At 37.4% G+C, this 16,772-nt stretch overlaps 1 pseudogene; it reads right to left on the reverse strand.

Moving 5' to 3' along the window:
- Positions 1-15,361: 15,361 nt before the first annotated feature.
- LOC149099696 (uncharacterized) lies at positions 15,362-15,945 on the reverse strand (annotated as a pseudogene).
- Positions 15,946-16,772: the final 827 nt, after the last annotated feature.

Genomic DNA, 16,772 nt, shown 5'->3' on the forward strand with positions numbered 1-16,772 from the left:
TCAGTCAACCTATGTTGTTAAGTGACCCCTAGCCTCTTCCCCTTAGCCTTATGGGGACAAGGCTACCAAAACACTAGAGCACTAGAAACGTTCATATATGCTGGGGAATGCCCCTACAAGCACCAAACAAGAGTTGAGGTGGCATTGGCAATTGGTATCAAAGAGAAATTGTCACAGATCTTAGTACAATTGCTTGAAGATAACTTTATTCTATAATTTTTTAACCCACCACCCACTCCCTGATTTGTGACCCACTGTTGAGTCACTGACCTCTTATTTGACCACCATGCAAGTATAGTAAAGCCCTCATCAAGATAATTGTGATACAAGAAACAAGCTAGGGGAGTTGTACAAGTTAATTTCTGAACTACTAACTTTGAAGGCTTCCCCAAAACCTAACATTATACTGAAGGACACTTTCCAAGTTTCTCCAATAGCATGTAACTTAACCACCTGTGTTTGTTTTCTTATTCACAGTTTTCAAACTGCCTAATTTTGTGTTTTTTTTGTGGCTGGTAAAAAACCATGCTGAATTTGGTTCAGCTAAAAACACTGAACAAAGCAGGTAATATAATATAACATTTTGTATGGTCTGCATAATAGCAGGCAAGTAACTATTTTTAAGAAATGGACAACAACTTTTAGTTTAAAACAAGACATGTTTTGATCATTCAACGATCATCTTCAGTTGTGAATTTGTTTACAAGTGGTCAGATTAATACAAGCAATGGCACATTGGTAAAATGTGATACAATTCAAAATTGTGAAAAATTAATGTACAATTTAAAGAAGCACGAGACATGGAATAACACTTGCGCAAGCACTACACTTAATACAAGGAAGAAAATTGTAAAAAATAGAAATAATTACAATGATTATAACACAAAATGTTATGAACAAAAAATATAAATTAAAGCAGTACTAAATAAATGTATATACATAAAGAATAATAACAGAACAAGAGAGTTAAGTCAGCCTGTTTCAGCTGCTTTTTTAAAGTGGGAATCTCTCATTTGATGTACATTGCTTCCTTCAACATAAGTTGTAGTTTGTTGGGTGCACAATCCAGGATGGAAAAGCAGTTCTTATTAGCTAAATACCAACATGCCTGGGATTGCTGCAAATGCTGATATACGCACAAGTTCCTGTCCCTGCTCAGATGCTCACAAACACGCATCAAGAGATGTCGGCTAGTCTTGCCAATGTAACGGGCATTACATCCTGCACACGAAAACTTGTAGAAAATGCGCAGACAGAGATCAAGAGGAACAGGATCTTTAACACTTAACATACTACCAACTTTAAAAGAAGAAAAAGCTAACTCAATTTCAATGTTAGTACAATAGCGCTGAACGAGTTTGCGTAACCTTTTCTGTGTTTCTCTAGTGAAGGAGCCTATATAGGGTAACTTAAAATAGTAAGTTGAAATGGATTGGTGAACATGAGAGCTAGCTGATGGGCGGATTGTAGCACTACTGACATATTTATTGGTGACCTTTTCTACAATGTGAAAAGGGAAAAGGTTCTTCTGTAGAGTAAGGGTAAGATCTTAAATAATCGTTATGGAAGCCTAGCCAAGAATTGTTGATCTTGTCCACCAGTGTTCTAACAAGACCCATTTTGTAGGAAAATGAAGTGAAACTAAAATAGTTGGATAAGGAGCCCCATGAAAGTTTTCTTATGGAAAACAGATGTCTGGAGATTAAGGTGGTTGTTATTAACCAAGACATCCAAGAAAGCTAACTTATTATCAACTTCCTTCTCCACAGTAAACCATATGTTAGGGTGTTGGGAATTGATGTAATTGTAAAAGGAAACAGCATCTTGCTCCCTCTCAAATACACAGAAAGTGTCATCGACATATCATTGATAGAACAAAATCTTAGAGCCCTTGTAGTTTCTATCCAATCCTTCTCATTATGCCCCATGAAAAGGTTGTCTAAGATGGGGGCAAGGGGCAAGCCCATAGACACACCAACTACCTGATCATAAAAAGAACCTTGGAACAAAAAAATTAATGAGTTTGGGTTGGGGCAAAATGTAAAAGGGTTTTAAGCTTGGTGGCACTTAACTTAATGTCCATATTATCTTCCTTTATGTAGTGAGCCACTAGTTCAATGCACTCATTCAAGGGTATGTTGGTAAATAAACGTTCAACGTTGAATGAAACCATAACATTACCCAATAAAGGTATATCTTGGATTTCATTAACAAAAGTAAAGCTATCCTGAGTGCAATAATTAGTAGGGATGTAGGGTTGTATTAGAGAGCATAGTTCATAGTTATAGGTCCCAATCGACAAGACTATAGGTCTGAAAGGAGGCAATGAGTTAGGTCTTCTTTTAAAGTTGGTAGTATATTTAGTGTTACTGATCCTGTTCCTCCCGATCTACATTCACTCATTGTCTACAAGTTTCCGTATGCAGGATGTAATGCCTGTTACATCGGTGAGACTAGCCAACATCTCTCGACAAGCATTCGTGAGCATCTGAGCAGGGACAGGAACTCACACGTATAGCATACTATATGTAGATTTAAGTACTTCGTTGCAAGTTGAAAGCTTTGTAATATAACAAATGTACTGTAAATGTCATGTAATATATGCAGTGTAAATAAAAAAATATTCAACTCCTGGAGGAGTTTTGCAAGAACAGCATTGTTGGCATCAGCTGACTTTGATTTTCTCGTCCTCATTGGCTGAGAAAGAGACCATGGTAAGTGGGTCATCCTCTGTAGCTGTACGGGATTTTTCCTCCTGGCCAGTCCGAGCTTGCTGCTGTCGAACAGTTTCTTCATCTGCTCATTTGAAATTGGTTTCTTATGGACTACGCCAGCAATTTTGCCTGTCTTCCTGAAGTCTTTTACAAATGCTCCAACACTTTATTTACCTCAGTAAAGCAGGAGTGGCAATTATTGAAAAGGTCTTATTGTGTGGTGGCAACGGGAAAAAGTGGTCAATGGCAGCTCTTATCAACTTCATTGATGTGCTTTTGTAGAAATGTGCCTCCTTTTTCTGAATTCTTGAGGTATGCATTAGGTTCATCTTAGCTCATATTTTCAATTGGTTTCACCAAAAACTTACTCCCACAGGGCCTCACAAGGCATTCTGAGAATTTTACAGGTAAAATTTGTTGTTGTTTGTGTTGTGTAATGTTTGTCAGTGCTTGAAATCTTGATACACAGAAGAGTTGCAATTTCCTTTTTAATTTGAAAGAAAAATTCAGATACGCACTATTAAATAACTTCATACCGAAGTTTGGAACTTTCTTTGTCATTGAGGTGTACATTGGTAGACAGGTTGCAAAATCTACTTTTTTCTGACATTTTGTCAGAAAATTCTCACTTCTTGCACTAATAAATCAGCTTGGCACTATTTGGTGCAATCAGTTTTCATATAAGGTTGTATGATATATGAGCCGATAACCAAGATTGAGTGAGCCAATCAGCATGCTAGAGACGATATCTGAGGTTGAAAATTTAATAACTAATAATGATATAACAACTTTTAACAAGTTTCATTAAAAACTTCAATTTTCTACTTTAGCAAAGGCACACAGCATTTTAATTCACCAAGAAATACTTACCATTTCATTCACTATCTTCTTTTAGGTTTTTAGTCACCGTCATATTTGTTACCCTTAAGTAGCCTATTGCCCTTGACAGAAACATCGGAGAGACTGAGTACCAGGTTTTGGGTGTAGCATTTTTCACGTGGTTCTCCCATCAAATTTGAACTGTCTTGCTTTTGCAAAGTTTTTAAGTTGTGAAACTCGCCCTTTGGCAGCAAAGCAACCTTTTTGATGCCACCAAGACTCTTCATTATTTTCTTTTTTGTTGTCACTGTCTTCTGCGTAAGTGGCAAAGGAGGAGTACTAGGTATAGAAACCTACAAGTCTGGTGATGTACACAAAACAAGGCAAACTACGGGACAAGATGTTTGGCAGAATTTAACACTGTAGTTTTCAAATTGTTACAATCGCAATTGGTGACAGGGTTGATTGCCGCACTGATGGAAACTTTTATTTGGATTTTGGGCACTGAGTTGCAGAAATGTTTTTCTTATGCGTACTGAATTGCTTAACAGCTAATGCCCAAAGGACATCCAATCTCTCATAGACAGGACAAAAACAACCTGGTATGTAATAATCTTTGCGCCATCATATTTGTTTTGCTTTTTTCATATTTTAAATCTCACAGAAAATCCTCACCAAGTCTGTAAAACTGGTACCATCACCTTAAGTTTGTCTAGTTGTAATAGTGGGTTCTAATAGTGGGAGAATTTATTGCAAGGGTACCAGGTCACTCTGATTTTTTGCAGTGGGCTGATCATTACCCATGGCAAAGGCCAAAGTTTGGTTGGATTGCAAGGAGTTTTTGGGAGGTCAACCAACCTACCCTGGAGGTTTGAAGTCACCTCCCATAACTCAGTCAACAGCAATGCCCACGCTCGAATGCTTACCACCAAAGAGCATCAAGAATGAGTGGAATGTCTGCAGTGTACTCCATCCTTAGAGGATCAGGGAATTGTTCATTGCTTGTGTAAATAGACTTTTAGCCCTGAAAAAAGTGGTCAATGGCAGCTCTTATCGACTTCATTGAAGTGCCTTTGTAGAAATGTGCCTGCTCCTCCTTTTTCCTAATTCTTGAGACATTAAGCCCGTCTTAGCCCATTTTTTCAATTGGTTTAACCAAAAACTTATTATTTCTTAGAATTTGTGTGCATTGTTGTATAATTCAAGGAAACAGCATGAAACAGGAGCTCGTTTGTAGTAATTTTGTTTACTTGTACTTCTGAAAAAAATTAGGGAAGATTTTGGAATGGTATTGATGGTGAAAGAAATTATAAAAGGTTGGTTTCTGTTGAAATGAATCTTCAAATGGTCAGCTGGAGTTATATCAACCTCATATTCAATACCTTTTTATGTTTATCAAGAAAAAATACAATCACTTTCAAAGGACAAGTAATACTAATTCACATGTTGAAAAAGCTATCCATGGACACTAGCCACAATATGTAATATGCATGTAATATGTAATAATGTAATATGTAATTTGTTTACCAACCGAGTACCAAGGAGTTCACAAAAATGCTCATGCATTCCAGTATCAGATTGGAATTTGTAAATGTTGGTTTTTGGGGAGAGGGGAAAAGCAGAGTACCTGGAGAGAAACCTCTCAGAGCAGAGTAAAGAACCAACAAGAAACTCAACCCACATATGACCCCGTGTCTGGAAATCAAACCCAGGTAAGAAGTGGATATATATATAAATAAATTTAAAGCAGGGGATTCTCTAGCAACCATTGAGGCCTTAAATTGGTTGTGTACCTTGGACTTCTCACCAATGTCAGCAGTGTCTCCAAAGCTAGCCAGTTCTTAATTGCCATCCTCCACCATATTTCTGAGCTTGACAATGACTATAGGAAATATGAGGAAATTCTCAAGAAAAAAATTGAAATAAGCATTCTGTGTTTTTTCAAACTTTCATTTTGTGAATTGACAATGAAGCTTGAAAACTGGGGCTCTTAAGAAAAAAATATTCAATTAGGAATTTAAGAATTGCTTTGTTCCTTGCCCTCAGGTGGGGGATAGGGCCAGATTTAAGAATTGGCCATGGTATAAAAGGTTGTGCTGTAGCTCAATATTTCAACAATTGACATATTTCCCAGAACCAATTCTATTTCTTCCAAATTTTTTTCAAAACCTTTGATTTTAAAAGGTCAACAAACAAAGTAATGAAGTCTTAAGTTTGCTAGGTTCTTGAACACACAGGGCAGGTAAGTTTTAAATATATCAACCCTAAAGGACTAAGGGGGTTGTATAGGCTTTAGACGCAATTGCATATAAAAGTTATTTATCTTACAATAACATTTAATTGTCCCTTAATTTGCAGAAAAAAAAACTATAATAGTGTGGAAGGAAAATACTCAACACAGAGATGTATTCAACACAAAAAGACAAAGACATCTCTGGGATGTAGTTAGGTAATAACTGATGCTTTTATACTGGTATAATTCACGGCATTTTCAAGAACTTCAGATGATATCAGCTTCTGGGACATGTGCTGTTTGCCCTGATGTCAAACCAACATACAGTAGATAACAACGATGTGTGGAGAGAAATAAAAGTGTTTGCTCATAGCCATAGACATCCACTTCTGATTTCAGGATACTGGAAGCAGAAATTTTGTTACCAAATTATGACAACACTCTTAGCTGAATACTGTCTATTTCAAATAATATCAGCATCTGGTACATGTGCTTACTGCAGCTGAGCAATTTAACTGATGTCAAACTATCAAACAGTAGATACAGAGGTGTCAAATGAAACAAAATTGCATGGTCGTGGTCATCGACACAGACTTCTGATTTCCGGATATTGCTATTTCGCTATGCTGATGATAATCATTCTTGTTTAAAAAAGGATCAAGTTGATGAGTTTCATAAACATCTGAACTCAATTAACCCAAATATACAGTTCACTTTGGAACTAGAAAACACCAATGGGCAAGGCTTACCTTTTCTTGACACCATTACAAGTAGACACAGCACAGATATTCAATTGGAAGTTTACAGAAATCATTGAATGTGAAAATTGTTAAAAGAGTTGAGTTATGAATATCACTAGGTGGTATTCCTGTGTGCATGATAATGATGCTGATGGAATAGCTTCATGCCAATTGAGGCTGATATTTTGCAAATAAAAATGTATTACCTTTAGTTGTTCTTTACTTATCTTTAGTTGTTGATTGGACCTGTCTTCTGTGTTCCTTCTGTGTTCCTTGCACGACTTAAAGGACTTCTTCTTTAATCACGATGAACAAGAAGTTGACACCAATTTAATAGCCAACTTATTGACTGCAAAGAATGAGGAAGAAAAAATCAGACAACTCAGAGTTAACTACAAGAAACACTACATTATTGAAAACTTGAATATAAACAGCCTTCCAAACACATTTGTGGAGATACAGGACTGGCTGATGTCAAATGCAATCAACATCCTCTCGGTGCAAGAAACAAAGATCGATCAGTCTTTTCCTAACAGTCAATTTCACGTTGATGGCTATAACCTCTTTCGTCAGGACAGAACTAAGGGAGGTGGTGGTATTGCAGTCCATATTCAGGACAATATCATCGCCTCTCATAAGAAACAGGGTGATAAACAACTATAAACTATTATGTTCGACTTGCGAATTGGTCAGAGATAATTCATTCTCATCAGCACATACAAACCCCCATCTGTTGATAATACCACATTTACGAGCGAACTAACTTTACTTCTGGACAAAGCATTCTGCACTTCTGAGAATGTGATTTGCATCGGGAACTTGAGTTGCATCATAATAAATCTGCTCCACAACAATCAACAGAGGAAATGCCTGTTAGATATCTATGACATTTACAATCTAGACGGTCTTATTAGAAGTCCAACTTGTATTTCCACGAACAAGAGCATCCTGCCTCGATGTCATCCTTACAAATGTTCTGGCATTTATTAAAGACTCTGGCATTATTGAGACAGGCCTGAGCAATCACTGCCTGGTCTACGCTGTATTAAACACAAGACTGATGTGCCCCAAGGCTGACAAAATGACAAGGCGATCCTTTAAAACTTCGACCAGAAAGCCTTCCTTTGTGTCAGGTGGCTTAACGCAAAATTTAGGCTGGATCGTGACAAGAGTGATAAAAGCATGAAATTTGGCACACAGCTTGCTTATACCCTACCAAATGATATTAGAAGGGGTGCCCATGTCAATCTGTTCACACTCCCGTTTTAGGGAGATTTTAGTTTTTGACCAAAATCAAGATATGTGATACCTGTGGCGTAAATCTATTTTATTAACAAATGCAAAGAAATGCTTACAAAAGAAGCATTTTTCAGTTTTTATATGTATGTCTGTGTTTTCTGATTCGTTTCCAATGCACTAGTGGCAAAGAAACATCTCTTTTAGTAGCATAGAAAAGACTCGAGCCCATGCCTCGCTCGTTCATCCAAGATGGCGGCCTCCTTGTTGCTCTACTGTACCTGTAAGTATCTGAAGAAAGTGTCAAAAATTCTTTGCAAAATAACTTAAATATGCTAAAATTATGTACGGAGGGTAGAAATAATATATTTTGTTTAGCTATTAGAATAGTTTTAAGGTAATTCCCCTGAAATAAAACTGCCAATAGATTTTTGTTCAAACTTTGTCCACTTAATATTTATCATATAAAAACTTTAATTATAAAATAAAAAAGGGGGGTGCCCATGCTCATTAAGGAGCAGTGAGGCATTAAAAATGTCCCATTTTAGTATTATTTAAAGCTTATTACAAGAATGCATTCCAAGTTATTTTAAACACTTTGTGAGCCCAGACTTGTGAAAACACGCCTCAAACTACAGTCAATACTCTTGTCGGACACAAATAAACTTTTTAAGTTTGATTTTGACATACAGCTGAATCCTTGTTAAGATAACAGAACCAAATTGCTTGCCACAGCTATCAAACTGCAAAATAGAAAAGACTACAGTGCAGCTGCTATTATCCTTATTTATTCAATTTTCAACAATAGAAATCAGATCAGTCTTTTCTCACGCAAAGCTAATGATTAGTTGATTAAAATGACTGGAAAAAAATTTGGGGTGCCCGACCTCATTAGTGAGCTGTAGCCAATTTTTCAACTGACAGAACTCAATATTAAGGCAAATCCACCATGTTTTCAATGTGCGTGCACAAACACGCGCTAGTGACGCCATAAATTATGCACAGTAGGGATGCGCAATGCAAATGTGAGGAATCACCTTAAGTGAGTTTAAGTGAAAACGTTTGTTTTACAAGGCTCCTGTTTGAATTGGCAGGACAAGTTCATCACGAAAGTAGTTCCTGTTAGAACTATACACAAGAGACCTTTTATTTTTTTACGTCTTTGGACATGATTTAATCCATTTTATTGTTTTATAACAGTGATTGGTTGTTGCAATCTAGAGAGCAGATCATTTTCGTTCTTATCATTTATCTCAGTCTACAGGTACAACAAATAGTTAATTGTAAGACCGTTAAGTATACTACCATCCTTGTTGAAAATCTTCAAAACGCACATTCATTCCAGAATCAGTCATTATTTTGAAGATATTTTTCACGAACATATATTCACGTACAGGAAAAATCACAGAACTGATACTGCTCTTCTCAGCCTGAGAACAGTGGAGGAAGAAACTTGATCAACACAATATTATTGGAATTGTGTCAATGGACCTTTCAAAGGCATTTCACACCTTGCCACATGAACTGATGACGACAAAATTTATATTCTAGAGCTGACAACAAAACCACTGACCTGATTCATGACTACCCCACTAATCGACGTCAGCGGGTCAGATTAGGCTATCACCTTGCAAACTGGAAAGAAATCTCAGCGGGGGTCCCTCAAGGCAGTGTGCTTTGGCCATTAATATTTAATATATTTATGGATGATCTTGTTTACATTGTCAAACAGAGTAGATTATCTGCGTATGCTGACGATACACAGATATTTTTTACTGATAGTACAGCAGAGAAAGTGGAAGAGGTAAATGCAGATCTTGCAAATGTTGACGAGAGGTACGAGCAAAACAGAATGAAGAGGAATACCTCTAAATACCAAGCAATAGTAATGGGAAAGTCATAGGTTATACCACAATTCTACTGCAAAAATACTGCTATAAGGAGTATCAAAGAACTGATTGGACACACAAACAGTAATTATGACCTAAGACTAAACGACATTTTAAAGCCGACAAAGGCCAACACTACAACCTACGCTTTAAAATTGTTTACGGTGCCAAAACTATGGAACTCAATACCTGACTCATAAAAAACTATTTGGTCTTTTAGGGTTTTTAAAAGTACTATTAGAAAATTAGACTTGTCAAGTTTGATATGATCGTAAAACTTATCTTATATTATTAGTTAGTCTTATAGCCCATTCACACCAATTAAACAAGTTTCCCTAAACACGGTTAGATAAAACAGCGTTTAGTTAAACATGTTTTGTTGTAAAGGTCCTTCACAGCGAGGAAGCCAATTTAACTCAATGCATTCTTAGCACGCTTCAATTCGCTTCGCCTGCATGACCGAAATATCTTTCCTTATTAGGATCCCATGGAGCAAATAATAGGGTCACGCAAATAGCCTATCACGCACACATCAACAACAAAAACGTGTTGCAAAATGGTGTCAAAAACTGACAAAATATTACTGTTGTTGTCGCTGAACCAAACGAGAGAACATAATAGAGCACAAATAAGAGAGAACCGAGCTGTTATTGCAAGGATTCAGTACACAAGGAGGAGAAAGATGCGCCTGTTTTTTGTTTTTTGTAAATCTGATCGCTTATCTACAACATTTGCTGGTCAGAGAAATTTGGGTGAAACCAAAGGCAAATTTATTTTGGCGTGTGGCTGAAGACCAATGGACCAACAACGACTGGGTCGGACACATACGAATGTCCCAGGTAACCTTCTGAAAACTTTGCGAAGAACTGGCTCCTTTCATTGAGAGACGAGATACAAACTATCGCAAAGTGATATCTGTGCACGAGCGAGTTGCAATACCATTGTACAGGCTTGCAGACACAGCCAGTTATAGGAAGGTATCAAACCTCTTTGGCATGGGCAAATCAACAGTTTGCCAAATCGTGCTTGAGGTATGTACCTGCATTGTTGAAGTTTTGTTCAAGAGACTTGTTCACTTGCCCGTTACTCGACAAGACATGGAAACAGAAATTGCGGCTTTCTTCATGCGTGCAGGCTTTCCCCAGGTAGTAGGTGCTGTCGATGGATGTCACATTGCAATTTTGGCACCAAATGAAAATCCTGAAGATCATGTAAATCGAAAAGGATTTTATTCAATAATCCTCCAGGGTTTGGTGGACAGCAATTATCTTTTTAGAGACGTGTATGTTGGCTGGCCTGGGAAGGTTCACGATTCTCATGTTTTTAAGAATCCACCTCTCTATGATGCTTGCTGTGCACGAACGTTTTTTCCCATGGGGTTAAGCAAAGTTATCACCAACGTTGTGGTACCACCCGTCATTCTTGGTGATTCAGCCTATGGACTCACCAACTGGTTAATGAGGCCTTTTACTGACCGGGGAAACCTTTCCAATGAGGAGGTGGCCTTGAACTCAGCACACAGCAAAACAAGGGTGGTGGTGGAAAATGCATTTGGAAGACTAAAGGGACGATTTAGATCCCTTGGAAAAAGGCTAGATCAGTCTGTTGAAAATGCAACCATAACAGTCACAGCTTGTTGTGTTCTTCATAGCTATTGTGAGGTTATGAAAGAAGAATTTGATGAAGGATGGCTAGAGGAGGTGCAATTACACCTGAACATCCAACCATGTGACAGAGAAGAAAAACAAGACAGGGAGGAAGCTGAAATAAGGAATTCTCTCGAGAGTTTTATTTCATAGGCCAGTTTTGTTTCCGTTTAAGTACTTATCCTGAGGGTGTTTCTGACATTTTTATTGCTAGCCGTTAGAATGACGGGGAGGGGTGGAGAGTTCTTTTGGGTTTGTTATTCATGATTTCTGAATATTTTTGGATTAGAGAATTTTGGCAAGACAGTACTTTCTCAATAAAGTTTCTTCTTTGAAGTTTTCTTTTTCCAGAGTCTGTCTCTTTTGACAGACTATTATCCTCTTTTTGGAAGAGCTTACTGGTACCTCAGATAGTATGATAAAACAAACAAAAACATTATAATTTGCTATTCTTTTTCTGTTATTATTAGGTTCCTTCTGGGTATTTCGTTGGTTCAGAAATACTATTCAGCTAGAATTTTTTTATTATGTAATTTTGGTTTGGGATAGTCTTGCAGTGTGCTTCAAGTCCTAGGGATTGTTTGGATTTTGATTTATGTCTCATTGCCTCTATTAAAGACAAAACAAAACAGAAAGACAAGCGAGTAAACAACAAAAGAAAAGAGAGGGCAGACCTCTGCATATAAATAAGGACATCAAACTTTACAATGTTTCCTGCAACGCATGCACTGCTAGTCATGTTTCCCTGCAAACTGCAAGTCACAGGTGTTTATGACCGAGTATAAGAGAGCAGAATGATTGGCCTTTTGGGACAATAAATCTTGAATGAAAAAGTTATCTGTTAATATTACAGAGCTGTTTTAACTGGGGTGTTTAATTAACAGATTGTCATTTCAAGTGCCATCCTCACTACATTACTGGGAGCCATATTCAAAACTGAAATTTCCCCCCATAGTTTTAACTTCCTAGAAGAGCTGAGGATAACAGTGCTTGATTTTACAGGTTACTCACAGGCATGTTAAGATGAATGTTGATCCTAAAAAAACAATCAGATTTGATACGTGAAGGCTACAAATGAAATTTCATGAAATTTAAAAGGTACAGTCTGAGTAAATTTTGTTTTGTTTTGAGGCCCTCCAAGGGGAGGTACTGGACCTGATAGTCACAAAAAAGATAACCCTGTAATCCTTTTCTAGACAAAAAGTGCAAAACCAATGAGAGAAAGTATAACATAAAGCACATACTTGACTTTACAACATGGGAAGTATTGTTACACAGCTATACTTGCTCAGGAAAAATAAAGGGATTTCGGTAAATGTTGACCCTGTTTCAGAGTCAAAACATCACACTATACCAGTACCTCTCTTCCAGAGTGAAAAAGTGATTTCTATACCCTGCTCCAGATTCAGAGAGGGAAAAAAAGTATACCCTGTTCAGCAGCAGATTCCTGTATGGTCCAAATTTGGGAGCACCCCCTTCCCCCAGGCCCTTTGCTTCAATGTTAATAGATTTATTAGCACTTCTAATGATTCCAGTGTACACAGTACTACATGTATGTAGTAATATGTAAGCATAACACCTATTGCCATGAAAAAGTTGTTCTATAGACTTGTGGCTTGTTCTATTTTGACATACCACCCTTTCACCTTCCAGCATTAATAATTAACCCATAAAGTAACATATTAAGCAAAACAGCATGTAACCGTGTATCATGTTGTTTATTTTATTATGTTCCGATAAATCTCTGGCTTCCTTCTGGTAGAAGAACCAATCAAAGAACCTCTCCAAGAAATGTGGTTGACATGCATGTGAAACTAAATGCAGAACTGAAGTTATGAGACATTGCAACCTTACTTGCTCTGGTCACAAAAATTACTGGTAGCTACAGTAGACAACTACTGTTACACAAGTGCATGACATTTTTTCAATACAGAATTTTTAAAAACCTGTAAAGAAAAATGTGAAGAAGCTGTAAAATGACACAAATTTAAGCCATTAAGGGCTTTCTTGTTACATGAGAAAATGTAAGAGTGCACCTAATCCCTAATCCAAAAACTTTTAGCCTTTATTTCCAGTTTTGGACTTTTTTATGGGCTTCAAAACTTACGATAAACTAAGCATCACCTGTCACACAACCAAGCTAGTGAGGGGCGTGGGTCTATTCCTGATTTGATGTCACAAACTGCTTTGCGTGCATCTCTACAAAGACTTACTGCGATGTAAATCAGTTTATGATGTCAAATCAGGAATAGACCCACGCCCCTCACTGGATCGGTTGTGTGACAGATGATGGCTCATAACTTTTACAGCGTATAATTAAGATAATTAAATAATTAAGAATCAATTTCAATCTTGAAGTCCAGGTATAAATCAAATCCCATAGTTGACCCAAAATACATGGAGATACCATATTTCCTTGAATAAGAGCCCAGGTGCTTAATTAAAATTTTGGCCAAAAGGGGGGAGAGGGGTGGTGTTTATTTGTTGGAGGATGCCTAATCAAGGGGGATGCTCATTAAGTTTTTCTTTCAAAAATATGAAATTTTATTTTGGCTACTGTACATAACAGAACTCTGCAAGCACATGGATATAGAAAAAACTACAAGTGACTTAAAGAAAATAAACTGTTCTCCTACATGTACTGATGCTGGTGTAGTTACAGCTTACAAGATTAGAAATTATGTGCCAATAGAAACAGGTTTTTCTTGTATCTTTACTATTTAAGAAAGATAGGGTGCTTATTTGCTATTTTGGTTGAGGGGGTGGGTGCTCATTCAGGGGAGGGCACTTATTAAAGCGTGGGCACTTACCAGTGGGAATACCGTATGCATGTTCTTTGTGGTTGTCTTTTTATCAGTGGTATAGACATTTCCAAATTAAAGAACTAAAAACCACTTTACATTAATGCTATTTATGGATTGTTTATTATTTACTACCAGGAAGGAGCAGTAAATGGGAGGGCTGGCATTCCTTTGAGGGGGAAAGATAAAAGGTTTTTGCTTGGTTGAAGGGGGCTGGGGGGGGGAACAAAAAGTTTTGGCTGACCATATATTAGTCCACTGACAACTGATAGTAGAGTTTTATTTGGTAACATAGTTCAATTAAAATGTGACAAAGAAAGTCTCTGTACGTAGTTTAACATTGGGGAAAGTAACAGCTTTACAAGAGACTTGTTAAGGGCACATACGTTGGTGATACATGTGGTTGACAAATGTGTTAATATCAGAAACTTACCAGCAATGTGGAGGCTATGTTTATATCTGCAAGCTCAGCACCACAAAATCGCAAAAGGTATCCAAAAAAAGTACAAACTAATAATATACAGCAAATTATTTATTTTAAAACAATCTACAGTAGTATTAAGGAATTCTGCATAAACTAAACCAAACAGTACACATGAGTAAAAACTTGACTTCAACCCTTCAGCACTTTTGCCAACCTCAGGAAGAACTCCTGGTCCTCATTCCTTAGCTTCTCCTCTCTCTCTTCTTCTTTCCATTTCCTTTCACTTTCAGCCTCAAGGAAAAGCCTATCAGCTTGCTGCTGGTATTCCATAAAGGACTTCAACAAGTTGTCGATTTTCTTTAGCACATCCTGTTGTGTGGTTTTCCGTCTTTTCTGAGCTGGTTTTTTGTCCTTGGCTCCAAAAACAATAAACAGGATGGTAAAGATCACATGCCAACATTTGCAGAGTACGTAAAAGATTACTGGTATTTAACTAGCAAAAGGCAAAAGGCAAGACAGCCGTTGAACGCGAGCTTTTGAGCTTTGTGATACAGGTAGATTTTTGCAGGCTAAAGCTGTAAAACAAGCTAACGAAAAAATGCAAACATCCAAAACACAAGCTCTGAAAATGTCTTTAAATGGAAAAATAAAAGGAGACAAAAGCAGCCCCGGCTGTGGTCGTGAAACGCAATAAAGCGTTTCCTGATCCTCGGTATTCCTCCACAGTGTTCTAGTCCACTTCTTTGGATTTTTCGTGAAAGTAGTGGTCTGTAACCTGTGGTTTGAGGTGAAGAATCGAGTAAACAACATTGAATCGTACGTTGGTTTTGCAAAACTCCGAATCAACAAGGGCCTCATCTTGTGTTTTTTCACGTGACGTTAGTTGCATAATAAGTTGGTCAGGTGGCAAACTACGTAACATTTTCTCGTTAACATGGAAACAACAACAAACCTACTGAGAAGACTGGGAAGATGCTTCTCGTCGGCTTTCTTTCGTTTTTGTTTTCCCAAGGTCGGAAAACTGCAACTGGGTTGTGGGCTCTTCTCGCCGTCCGTCAGCTCCATCTCCTCGCTTTGAGCACTTTCCAGAACGGTTGAGCTTAGGACGATAGCCAGTCTGGTAGCTGGCTTGTCTGATAAAATTTCGTCAAAGAAGGGTGCCTTCTTTTTAGGAGTTGCGTTGCCGGACCTCGACAGCGCATCTTTGTAGCCTCTGTAGGCCGAGATTAACATGTGGATTCGGGTTTTGCATGAGTCGCAATCCCTGTTGTTGTACCCAGAAGCGTTTAGATAAGTGCTCATTTCTTGCCAAATTGGCTTTTTTCAGGTGCATTCTTTCAGATGTTGCTGAATATTCTCTTTCCCCCACTTCTCCAAAAGAATTATTGTCTCTTCTTTCTCCCATGTCCTTCCTCGCTTTTTATCGTCTCTTTCCCCCACCATGTTGGTTAGACAGGGTTTAAACTACCTTTTAGAGGTAGTTTAATTAAACAGGTTTTAAACATGTTTAGTTCGAGAGCGTGCGCGGTGTGAACGGGTAATTTTTTTAACCATGTTTAGTTAAACATGTTTAACTCTTTGGTGTGAACGGGGTAGAGCTTAATTTCATTTTACGAATAAGTTATATCTAGTCCTATATAAATAGATTTCAATCTTCAATTTTAAACTTATTTCTTCTTAGTTACTTGTTGAAGGTATTTTCTCAATTTTAGTTCTTTTATTTGTACTTTCTGTGTTATACCTGCAAACTAGCTGGTGAGTTTTTTCACAAAAGCTAAGTGTATATACACAATAAACTTGACTTACTTAATTACCTACTTATGATTACCCACATTTCAGAGCCATTAGTCCCAGTTACCACAAGGCTAATGCATCATGGGTAAAACAAACATTGCTTGCGCTGTTTACAGTAACAACTGGAGATGCCAGTCTAATTGCCATGCATGGCCACAAAGACCATAAACTGCATGTACACAAGTTAATTAGCACTGCATAGCTTTCTTACTAATTACTTTGCATGGCCAGTCACAATCCCACAGCCACACAAGCTTGTTACAAGATAGAAGCCTACTAACAATTATGCTATCAGCTTTAAATTTGAATTTTATTGTAGTATTTTGAGTTGTAAAGTAATAATAATAATAAATAAATAAATATTTATATAGTGCCTATCCATGCCTGCTTTAGGCGCTGTACAAAGTAGTGTTGATCAGTAAATGTAAATAGCCCTCTACAAGTTGTTAAATTATTGTTATTATTATTACTGAAGT

Source organism: Orbicella faveolata, unplaced genomic scaffold, assembly GCF_042242905.1.
Source record: "Orbicella faveolata isolate gen_17 unplaced genomic scaffold, um_ofav_v1 contig_46, whole genome shotgun sequence".
Lineage (NCBI taxonomy): Eukaryota > Metazoa > Cnidaria > Anthozoa > Scleractinia > Merulinidae > Orbicella > Orbicella faveolata.